This window comes from Periplaneta americana, chromosome 4 (assembly GCF_040183065.1).
Source record: "Periplaneta americana isolate PAMFEO1 chromosome 4, P.americana_PAMFEO1_priV1, whole genome shotgun sequence".
Lineage (NCBI taxonomy): Eukaryota > Metazoa > Arthropoda > Insecta > Blattodea > Blattidae > Periplaneta > Periplaneta americana.
In genome coordinates this window covers 186,531,888-186,545,881 of record NC_091120.1, presented here as the reverse complement: position 1 = coordinate 186,545,881, position 13,994 = coordinate 186,531,888, and the positions used below count along the sequence as shown (strand labels likewise).

The 13,994-nt window shown below is 37.2% G+C and overlaps 1 protein-coding gene across 1 annotated transcript in view; it reads right to left on the bottom strand.

The window, feature by feature from the left end:
• LOC138698528 (caspase-3-like) overlaps window positions 1–7,965 on the bottom strand; it is a 297,116-nt gene extending 289,151 nt beyond the window's left edge. The window contains exon 1 of the mRNA XM_069824524.1: window positions 7,947–7,965. The gene's annotated coding sequence lies outside the window, so the exon portion shown is untranslated. The remainder of the gene's footprint in view (window positions 1–7,946) is intronic.
• Between the last annotated feature and the right edge of the window lie 6,029 nt (window positions 7,966–13,994).

The window sequence follows — 13,994 nt, the reverse complement described above, 5'->3', positions numbered from 1 at the left end:
GCAAAAATTTCGCACGACTGTCCACAAGTAGCATGTAGACAGGGGCTCTTGTTTACTGCACACGCTCGGTGTGTTGTAAGCGAAACACACAATGAGCGTATTCCGAATCTCACCGGTGAGCAATCCGATGGCATCACGGTGTTCCGAATTCCACCGATGACGTCATTGATGCTCCACCGGTGTCGCACCGGTGCCATCAACTTGCAGAGGTGGTGGCAGTCTCCATCAGCCGCCATCAGTGAATCTGATTGGTTCTTGTATAGGGCGAGAATTAGGAGACGAATGACATCGTGCACTGTTGTGTCATGGCGGTGTGTTCTGCTTTAGTTCTGCTGTATTGTTTGTAATGAGCACAACGTAAAAACAATATGTTAATGGCTTATGAGCGAACATGTCAACGGACCCGTTATTACTACCGGTTCAAGAAATAAATTGTTTATGCTATCTTTTCTTTGAACGAGATGGGAGTACGAAAATTTCGCAAAATTTTGCTAGCGTAGCACAGACAACAACTTGTACAGTCGCCATGACAGCCATCGATTCTTCCAGCAGTTTTGTTCCTTATTTCGCTGCAACGTGACGTCATTGATGCCACCGGACCGGTGAGATTCGGAATACGCTGAATGAAGGAGCTCCAAATTTTATTTTCGTATCTGTACATAAGAAGGTAAGAATGAGTCAAGCCTCTCCATTTTTTTTATTGTGAAGGATCATATGGTCGAGGAAACCATCAGCACCGCCTACCACCCCATGAAACTAGAGTACTGCAATAATATTCCTGATTTAACTACTTTTTCTGCAATACTTATGAAACTTCTGACTGGACATTCCTTATATACTCCTCTAAAAGAAGTCTAAAAGGCGTCATATTACACAATGGAAATATAAACCCATCTATCTCTATAGTGCAGTGATGTCAAAGCAAGCGCATTTTTCTGATCTTGACGTCGTGCGCGGCCAGCAAGAGCTAAGTATGGAAAGACGAATGGTTGTGTATATGAATAAGCAACCAATTGGATTAAGAAAATAGTGGTGCACCAACTTCAAACGGAACGTGAAATGTTATGTCGTTATTTTTATATGGCTTCTTTCTGTTTAATATTATCTATATTGTCTGTAAAACAAAAGTACTAACACTGATTTCTTAATATTGCACTTGTGTTTTAAATCTTAATAACATAATAGAGAGTTAAGAAGGAATATTCACTTAAATTCAATAGTAGTATAATATTATAGTTCACACCTGTGGAGTAACGGTCAGCGCGTCTGGCCGCGAAACCAGGTGGCCCGGGTTCGAATCCCGGTCGGGGCAAGTTACCTGGTTGAGGTTTTTTCCGGGGTTTTCCCTCAACCCAATACGAGCAAATGCAGGGTAACTTTCGGTGCTGGACCCCGGACCCATTTCACCGGCATTATCACCTTCATTTCATTCAGACGCTAAATAACCTAGATGTTGATACAGCGTCGTGAAGTAACTCAATAAAAAATAAATTATATTATACTGTATTAAGTGGATGAAACACATCATTCATAAAGAAACTGGTATTCCAAAGAAAGAAGTTGAGTATGACATGATAAGTTGGAATTTATATTGATGGTATCTTTAGCGTTACAAATGTAATCAATAAACTAACCAAAAGAATATTACAGTACAAAGCAATGTTACATAGGTACTGTATCTGTTTTAAGCCTAACTAATATGATATAACAAAACTCTTATCGTATTATGCTTTTAAGGTGATATTTGTGAGCAACTTCCTATCATCAGAATATTAAATTATTTTCTCGAAATCTGCTGAAGCTATAGAGCTGACAATTTTACAACACATGGGCACGTATCTTTTGCTTATGATGTAACAGTAGTTTCTTTGTTAATTCATTTCCTTACAAACAATTTCCATGCGAATATTTTCAAAATTTTCAATACACTATCTTCAGTAATACGTACATAAGGTATATTAAATTTACGAAAAAATTCTGTAAGGCTATTAAATAAATAGGCCTATACCTGAAAATTTCACTTTTCTATACGAAAAGTTGAGAAAATATTTCTTTTGAATAAAAAAATCAAACTTGTGGAAAATGAAGATTAAAATTAAAACTAAAATTTTTATAATGAACTTATACTTCTAAGGCAAATCTAAAAATTAACATGGATACAGTTTTAATAAGTTCTCTTCCTTTTATATACTGAATCAGTGCTGGCCATCCCAGAATATAGCTCGACCAAGCGGCATATACCACCTCTTTCGTCTTTCTCTTTCCTTTCCGCTGTAAAGCGCTCAGGCTCTCCTTGGCTCTAAAGCGCGCGCTTGCTCCTGTGGGCATCAATTGACATGCATGCTATAGTGCATTGTTTCTCTAAAGGAGACTTACGATAACATAAAATTGGTGATAGAAAAAGTCTGTTACAATGATTCTGGTTGGTTACTGTGTGGAGATTTCAAAGTAATTGGCTTATTGCTAGGTCAACAATATGGATTTACAAAAATGAGGTGCTTTCTTTGCGAATGGGACAGTCGAGCGAGAAAACAGCACTGAGAAAAAAAAACAGTAGAAATGTGTATACTCTAAGATAAAAAAAATATAAAATACCATCCCCCAGTTGATCCAAAGAAGGTGCAACTGGCCTCTTTTATACATTAAATTAGATCTAATCAATGGCATACGCATACTTTTTTGCCAGGGGGAAGTCATTATTAAAATGATCTACAATTTACATTGATCATCATCATCATCATCATCATCATCATCATCTGAGTTTTCAAAGGATTTGAAACTAGTTCCTGGAAGAACGTTCTCTGCGGCTGTGAAAAAACATTTGCCAATGTGTAATTTTAACTAACCTCGCTAGAATCACTACACGACTTTTTGATAAAACATTGTAAAATTGAGGTTTGCGCTTGCTGTAGGAACAAACGATTTGCGAAGAGGTGTTGATTACATCATGGCAGATGTATATGACTTGGTGATGCAAACTTTGGTTTACAGACCAAGATTGAATAAGATCTCACGAAATTCTTCTTCCTTCGATCTAATAAATACTACCTCACTCATTGTACACCCCGTGCACTACCCACCATCTACTCCTATCGAAGTCATAAAGACAAAATACAGTCGACATCCCTTGCACATGACACAAACCACACGTGCGCCTCGCGACACGATCATCTTGGTTGTGAGTTGATAACTGGGCATACGTGGAATACGTGGACTTGGTTAATAAAAACCTAAACTAACTAAACCTAACCTTCGTATATGCAAGATGTGTAACCGGAGCATGAAGAGAACTTCTTGATTTGATCTTTATTTCATCTGGAATATGCACGCAAAAATAAATCCAGGTAAGGATCACGCTGCCACTGGATGAGAGGTAGTTAAGACAGATCCTTGAACACTGCAATCTATCGACCTATCGAACTCCCCCACCCAGCAAGCAATCACAATCCCCCACCACTGAAACTGAGCCACCAATCATAACAACGCACGGCAAATTCAACCGCATAAATCTAAATAAATTAGTAATATAAAAAAAAAGAAACATGTCCCCGTCATTTTCGAAAAATAAAAACCAAAACTCCGTTTTCACCTTATAAAACACCCTATAATAAAGAGCCCTTATTTAAAAAACCGCGCAGTAATTATTCTCTATAATTACCATTTCTTCTACTCTCTTCCATTCCAACACTAATGACTAGGCTTCGTATTCCAGCTACCTAAAGACTGAAGTTAAAGACACATTGGGTATATACAGGGACATCATTTTATTTTTACTAACATTTTTAATATTAACCTGGCTATACCTTTGGATTAATGATTGAGACCCGGAAACACCGTTTGCTACCTCCTTCCACGACTGGAGTTCGATAGTACTGGCGTAAAATACAAACCGATCACTTTACTAGGTACAGGAGGGAAGAAAAGTAGTTCATCCATTTACGTAAACTAGGAAATACCGCGACTTTGAGTGTGATAATTTTCATTAAGTTTTGTTTAATCAAAATACAATACAGCATTAACAGTAAGTGTTTTTACTCACGAACTGAGTTATCCATGCCAACGTATTCATTATGCAATGTATATTATACTGTCTACAGCACATTAGCGTACGATATAGAGAATGAAGTTAAAATGAAAAATAATCATAATAGGATGGATATTTAAACACATTTTTGAAAATGATGGCCGTTAATTTAGATACAGGCTTCAGTTCTTTTGTGCATATTATCGCACTATAGACTATTGCATCTAATTCCAATTACCAGTTTCGTCCTTCGTACTAGTAACTCATGTGGAAATAATTCTATACCTATTATATTAAAGAGTACCTTACGTACTGTAAATTCAATCTTCACCTCTGTCCGACCCGCACAGATAACATTACTAAGACATGCTGTCTACTGTCCGTCCAAGTGATTATGTCGCAGGATGGTAGAAAGGGGGAAATCACGTGACAGTTAATTACTTTTTTTTTAACAGTTTCAGGTGAGGGAAATCGGGATGCGACGTAGTCAAACGGACGACAGTATCTGTGCGAAAATATGATTAAATATCGAAAGCTCTTTCGTCACTGGAAAACGTGAACATATTTCTGGAAAGCACTATACTCACCAACTCAAAACTGTTTGTGTTTACTACGACCTTAAGGCAACTTTGACTGTATACGCTTGGTTCTGTGAGGAAAACAGTTTGAAGTTCACTAGTAGAGGGGGTGGGATTGAAGTACATTCAAAAACTCAGGTACAATAAAAATTGAAGTAAAAATAAAATGATGTCCCTGAAGTACGCCGAACACAGGTAATGCAACGGAGAAGGATATAAACAAACACGTCGTCGCTGCGTGTTCGTGGAGTACAGTCAACTGCCGATATTCTGAAGCTATACTAGTAAACACATGTTTGAACCGTGATGTTCATTTTCGTCGTGATCTTTGCAGTGAATAATAACGTGCATTCCTAAGTTAGGGAACTTGAACATATGCGGATGTCACTTGAAATGATTTTATATTGCAAGAAATTCTTTCATTAGCACATGACGTTATTGGTGCATGATGAAGTACAAGATATTCCTATTGTCTGATATTTTTTCGTGTTTCATTAGTATACTGCACGTCGCTCATCGCTGAAAACCACTAATTTTCTACAGGGACATCATTTTATTTTTACTAACATTTTTAATATTAATCTGTCTATACCTTTAGAGAACCGGAAACACCGCTTGCTCCCCCCTCCAAGACTGGAGTTCGATGATACTGGCGTAAAACACAAATCACTCTACTAGGCATAGGATGGAAGAAAAGTAGTTCATCCATTTACGTAAACTAGGAAATATCGCGATTTTGAGTTTGATAATTTTCATTAGGTTTTTCTTTAATCAAAGTACAGTACTGTATTAAGAATAAGTGTTTTTACTCACGAAGTGAGTTATCCATGCCAACGTATTCATTATGCAGTGTATATTATACTGTCTACAGCACATTAGCGTACAATATAGAGAAAGAAGTTAAATTGAAAAATAATCATAATATGAATATTTAAACACAATTTTGAAAATGGTGGGCGTTCATTTCGATACAGGCTTCAGTTCTTTTGTGCATATTATCGCACTATAGACTATTGCATCTAAATCCAATTGCCAGTTTCGTCCTTCGTACTAGTAACTCATGTTGAAATAATTCTGTACCTACTCTACGTACTGTAAATTCAATCTTCACTTCTGCCCGACCCGAAAATATAAAATTACTCAGACATGCTATCTACTGTCCGTCCAAGTGGTTATGCCGCAGGATTGTAGAAAGGGAGGAAATCACGTAACAGTTAATTACTTAACGAGGCCCTTTTATTTAAGTTAAATTAAACAGCTGTATAATATTACGTAAACGTCCAATTCCTAAGACAAATTAATGTTTTCAGAAAAGAGTTAAGATAGCCCAGCTTTTACAGAGGGGGGAGCAGAAGCAGGTGGGGAAAATCGGGATGCGACGTAGGCAAACGGACAGTACCTGTGCGAAAATATGATTCAATACTGAAAGCTCTTTCGTCACTGGAAAACGCGAACATATTTCTGGAACGTACTATACTCAGTAACACAGTACTGCTTACTATCTGCGGTCTTGGTTCTGTGTGGAGTTGGAACTTCCTTAGTAGAAGGGGTGGGAGTGAAGTACATTAAAAAATTCAGGTACAGTAAAAATTGAAGTAAAAATAAAATCATGTCCCTGTATATACTTTTCTAGGATTCTCTCAACTGCGGAGTATATAATTTATTAATTGGGATGTTAGCACTAAATAACATGGTAGACTACACAAATCCATGCTACACGCCGAGTTAATATCTTCATAATGTTCAGATTTTGATGGTACTGGTTTTTTGGATTACGTTCAATAAACTCCTGAGCCTTTTGGTATTGCATTACTTTTCAGTGCACTATTTTTGTCACTTTGACGGTTATTTTACACAATTTATATGTAATGTTGTCTATATTGACAGTGGAAATATTAGCCCAAATATCCTCAACTACGCCCTGCAATATTACACGCTTGAGCGTCTTCTGTAAGGCATTTTACCTCTGCAACGAACCCTCACTCAGCCATAAAGATATAATTATTGAAGTAATACGACTAGAAAGAGCATTGATCGATAAACTACACACTATAATTGCGTCCCGGTTTGACTTTCTAGAGGAAGAGGGCAGAGGATGCGTAACTATTTTGTATACGAACAATTGTTTAATCTTAATAACTATTCAAAAAATTGCACTCGGGCAACTTCATTCCAGTTTGTAGGCACAGCTCGACCAAGTCAAGTCTGCGAGTGGGGATAACAGGATGAAATGTAGAGGAATGTAGAGGCAAAACACAGTTGCCACATAGGTCACTTGACGCTCAGATTTCAACGTGTGCACATCGTTTAAAATACACTACGGAGCGCAAGAATTTGTTGTCCTTGTCTTCAGATAAAGGCAACAGTTACGGTGTCTCCCCCCTCATGCAACTTTCTCTCCTACGCCCACGCTTGCCAATCAGAACGCCAAACCTCACTGTCAAGCAGAAGTAGAAGTACAGTCTATTTCAAAGCGTCTTAAATTGTTACCGCTTTATGAACTGAAGCGCAGTAGGGAAACTTTGCTGTCATATGAGACTGTACTGGTCTCCTCTCGTTACCGCCTCCTTTCACTACAGAACTGCCTCCAACTTCCCCTCTCGGCTCGCAGACTCAACTTGGTCGAGCTGCAGCTGGAATACGGAGCCTACTAATGACTTAATTTAACCTATTGAAAAATTTCACTTCCATTACTCCTTTCTTGATCCTCACTGCATTATAGAAATACGTATATGAATGGTCAGAAGCAAAGGAGTACAAGTGACATTTCTAAGAACATGACTTAAGTGCATCTAGGGCAAGCTAAAACATTTAAAATTTTAGTGATAGAATGATACATCTTTTAATCACATCACACACTAAAATTGAAATAAAAAATTCACGGAAATTACGAAATCTTAAGTACTTTCAACCACATTTTCTCACAAGTAACTTAAGTGCACTTATACTCCTTTGCTTCTGACCCCTCATATAACCAACATTTTTGTACATTTCTTCAAACTAAATTAATTTAGAAGATATCTATCTTACCTGTTATTGTATGCTAGGCTATTCTTTGTGGTAAGACAAGTCATATCGTTGCATGTTGTGTTGTAAGACACTCTTAAGAATCTTTGAACTAATTAAATATCTAATATTCTTCACACTGACACAAAACCAATAATTATCTTCCTAATCATCGTTAAATAAACGTTTTGCAAGAATACTTTCATGCTTGAAAGACACTGTGAAACACTGAAACACTCCGAACAACACACAGACATGGTCGGCAGCTCTTAATGAACTAAGAAATCAGCGCTACGGAAGAGAGATGGTCCGACTTGAATGCACAGCGGCGTACTTACTTTAAGAGACAAGACGTATCCATGCGTTCCGTGGGCAGGATCAACGAGACATTCTAGTGGTTTATAGATAGAAAGTTATAAACAGACAAACCTCGCAGCAATCCCAAGTTCCAATGCGAAATCAGCCGATCTTCTCGTCGAACTATACTTCGTTTCATAATGTCTGACAGGAGAAGTAAACATGCCGGCAGAGGGGAGAGAAGTATAATTACTATTCAACCAATGACAGAGGTCTCATTTCAAGCTTGACTTTAAGTTGGGCGGTCTGAAGCGTTCTACCTCCCGCCCAACTTCAAGATAAGCATGGAATAAGACTTTATTGCGGAGGATTTTGTTTACCTCCGGAAATTCTAAATCAGAATGCAGTGTGGCGTTTCGCATATACCAGGTTGCGCCTGTTATTAATCTAAGATACCGATTTTTGTTGTTTTGCATTCTCTTAATTTGGCTGTGAGAAGCAGAACTCAATATTGAACAGCCGTATTACCAGATTTGTCTGATTCATAGCCTATAGTAAGTTAGATAGTATTGATACTGGTACTTCGAAACCATATCATTAGTTCTATACTGTTTTCGCTGTAAGAAAAATCCTAATGTAAACATAAGCACGTTGCTGTCATACACGTGATTGGCTCCCAGCCGAAACACTCACATGACGCAGGAAAATATAGTTCGTATTGGGAAACCATAATCTTGTATTATTTGAAAATAAAAAATTGAATTCTAGTTGCTAAATGTGATGAAACATATAACTTCACTCATATGTAAAACGCTTTGAAAAAGAAAAGCTACATTTATATTTTGTTATGTACTATGAACGCGGATGAATACCAACAGTAGTCTGTTCTTGTGACAAGCTGGCGTCACTTGACTTCCTAGTTGTGGTACTGAAGCATGGCTTCTGTATCCTATGTGCGTGAGGTTATTAATCATAAGAGTGGAAACCCTCTCAAAAGCGGAGAAAAGAAATCGTCTCAAATATATAATTATAATAAGTTAATTGAGTTGAATCCAACGTTATCTATTCAGAGCAAGTCAATCAGACCGCATGTTCCAGCTGGAAGGGATAACTGACGCTGTTGTGGGCCGTCTCGTCATAAATTATGCCGACGATAGTTCTGACGATTCCGATTTGGAAGGAACAACTCCTTTGTCCGGTAGCGATTGACCTTATACCTAAGTTTAAAATAACTGAATTACAGTAATTATAAAGTAAATGATTCCTAAGCAAACGAATGCATAGTAGTGAGGTTAGGCCTACTTGACGAGTAACGGGAAATGTTTAACATGACACGGAATGTACAACAGTAGGCGGGAACACGTACAGAGAATCTATGGCGCCAAACAGCGGCCAATGAAGCCTCACTTCAGTCACGTGCTATTGTTTACATTAAGATTTTTCTTACAGCGAAAAGATTATATACATTTTAGTCCATCATTAAGGCTGTGTTTTTTTCCCTAGAAATTGTGACACATTTTAAATAAAATTACTTATTTTTATTGTAAGTTCTTTGTGACAGGAATCTAATAATGTATATTTAAAGTTTTGTTCCAATTGAATTTCGTTCTCGACATCGCAATGACTTCGAAGTCTAGTAATAACTACAAATGAGGCCTCATCTCCAAAGACAAGCTATAGAAAACGTACCTGATCTACTTCTAGACAGAGGCCCTCTGTGTAAAGATGTAGTTCAGCGGTGGCGAAAATGTAATCGTACGCCGAGCCACTGTGTAACCTGCAACATGCATAACGCCTATGCAGGGAGGCTGACACCCGAAGGGGAAGTGAAGCAACTGTCTGACTTATTAACGGATTTCATTTTCCTTACGTCAAGCACTTAAATATAATTTTATACAGTACCAGGCTACAAACTATGTTTAGTACGTGTAACGAAGAAAGAAATGAACAATAAATGAACAATATCACAACCTAAAATTAACTGTCTTAAGAATGTATCTGCGACAAAGTTTCAAAACCAGGAATTATGTCACTTACTGCCAGTCGTAGTTGATCACGAAGGTATTTATCTGTCAGTCGTGGTCTAAATTTGGTTTTTACTATTTTAATTGTTGAAAATAATTTTTCACAAACGTAAATTTTAGCGAACATGGCTATAACAGAGCAAGTGAAAGAACGAAGCTTCGGATATTTATTTTTTGGCAAAGATTTGAAAGTTCAACATTTGTCAAGTCCTTTCAGTAGTAGTAGTGGTAGTGGTAGTAGTAGCAGTGGTAGTCGCAGCAGTGGTAATAGTAGTAGCAGCAGCAGCAGCAGTAGTAGTAATGTTGTTTAAAAAGGGCGCGTCAGCTACTATGGCTATTTGTGCCCTTATCTAAAATACTTCATAAAACAAAGAGATAAATAATATAACAATCAGAGTGCTAAAGAAACTAAAAGCGTTGTCACGGTAAAACGAGGTACACTCAAGTCCTTCATTTAGCTTTCATTTGACATCACATAGTAAATCAGTGAGTTCAAATTGTAGAGCTAACCGTGTTATTCGTACATCTGCTGAAAAAGGATCGACGTACAGAGATGATGATAATGATGATGATGATAACAATAACACTTAACCTTTTAATGTTAAATCAGTAACATGTAGTATAATGCCGTTTTATGTTATACAACCGTTTTTCCTCATAATACTTGTGAACAAATCATACATTTAATATTCTCATCATATTGACAGCAAAAAAATGCGTCCTCCCATCCTACTTGGAACTTTCGTACATGGTTTCGAGAGAGATATACGCCACTTGCAGGTCAGAGACAAATACAAATGGAACGGAGTTTGACTCCAGTGAGTGAGAGGGTGGGGGTTGGCGGAGGTTAGAAGCAAGCGAAATGCACAGGTCTCGCGAGTCACGGTCTCGCCACGGCTGATGTAGTTGAACTACCCTAGAATGACAAAATAGCCTCCGTGTCTAATTTGCTTTTCCGTGAAGATGAGGTTGATGAGATAGCCGATAATATTTTTTGTTTTACATTCAGATTAAAGAAATAATATTTTAACCCCACACAACTGCAGCATATCGTGAAGCGACTGTGTCACGCAAACATCCACTTGCCAGATCAAAACCTACCCGCAATGTTGAAATCATTTACACAGAAGTAGTACTGCAAAGCAAATGCTATTATTTATACGCCGATGAAAAATTGTTACGGTAAGAACAAGTGTTTGTGTTCTTTGAGATTTTATTTTAGACGGCTGGGAGTAACTGTTTTTATATTTGGTTCACTGTTGGTTAGTGCTTACCCACATATTTATTTCACCTGCTGTTGATGTGGTTATTGTTCATGTTACGGCTTCAACTATCACTTGGGACCGCACATTGTTCCTGGAGGTTACAAGGTTAAGTATTACTGGAGTTTTTACTCTAGCGGATGACATGCTTGCGTCTAGCAAGCGAAGTACTTTTGTCTACTCACGCGACTCTTGTTTGGTCAAGTTTGGCAGAAGAAAACATAAGGTCTGTACACTATGTACACTAGAATAATAATAATAATAATAATAATAATAATAATAATAATAATAATAATAATAATAATAACAATAATAACAATAATAATAATAACAATAACAACAATAATAATAACAATAATAATAATAATTTATTTAATAATAATTTATTTATTTAACCTGGCAGAGCTAAGGCCAGTAGGCCTTCTCTTCCGCCCAGCCAGACTCTAATTCTAATTAAATACATTTGCTTACATAGTTATTACAGTACATTAATATCTAGATCATAAAACAACATGAAAGTAAATAATGAAATTTGGATAACTAATGTTAGCGTGACAATAATAAACACTGGTAAGAAATAGTTATAATAATAATAATGATAATAATGATAATAATAATAATAATAATAACAACAATAATAATAATAATAATAATAATAATAATAATAATAATAATAATAATAAAAAGTTAAAAAGGTGAAGGTATCCCCGTAACATGCCATGAAGGCATTTGGGGGGCACGGAGGTAGAGCTCCATGCTTTCCATGACCTCAGCACTAGAATGAGGTGGTGTTGTCGGCACCACGCTCTGGCCGCCTTTTACCCCCGGGAAAGACCCGGTACTCAATTTTATAGGAGGCTGAGTGAACCTCGGGGCCGTTCTGAAAGTTTGGCAACGAGAAAATATGCTGTCACCACCTGGGATCGAACCCCGGACCTTTCAGTCCGTAGCCAGCTGCTCTACCAAAATAATAATAATAATAATAATAATAATATTAATAATAATAATACTGAGATAATTTAGATATTTATCTGTGATATATATAACCATCAAACATTGAGAAACCTGAAAGAGCTATTATTGTTAACAAGAATTGTTAGAAAAATATCTCGTTAGCCTATTCTTAAATTGGTTTGATGTCTGACAGTCCCTGACATTATTCGGTAGGGAATTCCGAAGTCGAGGAACAGCCACAGTGAAAGAAGATGAATATGAGGATGTTCGGTGGGAGGGAATGGATAATATTGAGGAGTGTTGTGATCGTGTGTCTAGGTTATGATGGATGGATAAATTTTGAAAACGAGACGCAAGATAAACAGGAGTGGAGAAATGCAATATGTGAAAGAAAAGGGAAAGGCAGTGGATTTTCCTACGATCTTCTAGACAGAGCCAGGACAACATTTCGAAGGATGGTGTTACGTGATCAGCCCGGCGAATATTGCAGACGAAACGGACGCACATATTATGAACACGCTGTAGTCTCTGCGCCGAAGTAACGCTTAAGTCAGTAAGCAGAATATCACAGTAATCGAAGTGGGGCATCACGAGTGTTTGCACTAATATGTTTTTTCATGGAAAAGGGTAGAAAATTCTTCAATCGTCTAAACGAGTGGATTAATGATCATAATTTTTTGCAGGTTTCTGCAACTTGAATGTTGCTATTTTTACAATTTACGCTACTTTTACAATTTTTCGTCTATAGAATATGATCTTTCTTCAAATATAACTCGTTAAATGATTCATTTGTCACTCTTTTGCAGCCAATCTTTGACCAGTTGTAACATAAATCGACCATTTCATTCCCTATCGATTTATTTCTCCGAGTTTGAGGGTAACGTCATTCTGTGAAAGTCATTACAGGCTACATTATTACTGGCCTTGTTACCCCACGCATAATTATTCAAAATAATGCTCGTTTGTTACGAATGGTAGCAACACCCACGGACAGGAGAACGCGAATTCGATTATGCGCACTGTTCGAAACATACAGAGGGGAGCCTGCCTGGAGGGAAATAAAAAATAGGCTGCAGCCGCCAAATTACTCTTCAAGGAACGACCACTCATATAAATTGAGGGAAAGAAGGCAGAGGACGGACACTGGAAAGTTTTCTTTTCTCAATCGTACTATCAGGGACGGGAATGCTTTACCTGCAGACCTACTAAAGGCTTTACCAACAACCAAATATGTATTTATATATAGGCTTAAGGACTTTACTAATAGACGGTAATTATACACAGTATTTAAAGGGTGTAAATGATATGTTGTTATTGAAGTGTTGTATCAGTGAAGAATTATGTTGTGTCAGTGAAGTGTGCTGTGCCAGTGAAATGTGTAGTGTAAGTGAAACGTGTTCCTGTCAATGAAGCTTTATAGTTTATAGTGGCAGTGTAAAGTATTTGAACAGTGAAATGTTTTTGAAGTGTTAGTGAAATCAGGATAGAATCAGTGAAATGTGTCGTAGTTCCAGTGCAGTGAGTGAGTTGACAGCGAAATGAGTGTAATATTGAAAGGTACTTGTGCAGATATGAACATATTATCATACTCTGAAAAAGTACAAGTCTCCAGGTATTGATCAAATTCCAGCAGAATTAATACAAGAGGGTGGAAGTGCATTATATAGCGAAATTTATAAACTTGTACTTGCTATTTGGGAAAAGGAAATTGTACCAGAACAATGGAAGGAGTCCATAATCGTACCTATTTTTAAAAAGGGGAACAAAACCAACTGTGGTAACTTTCGAGGAATATCACTTTTGTTGTCGTCGTACAAAATTTTGTCCAATATTCTTTTGAGAAGATTAA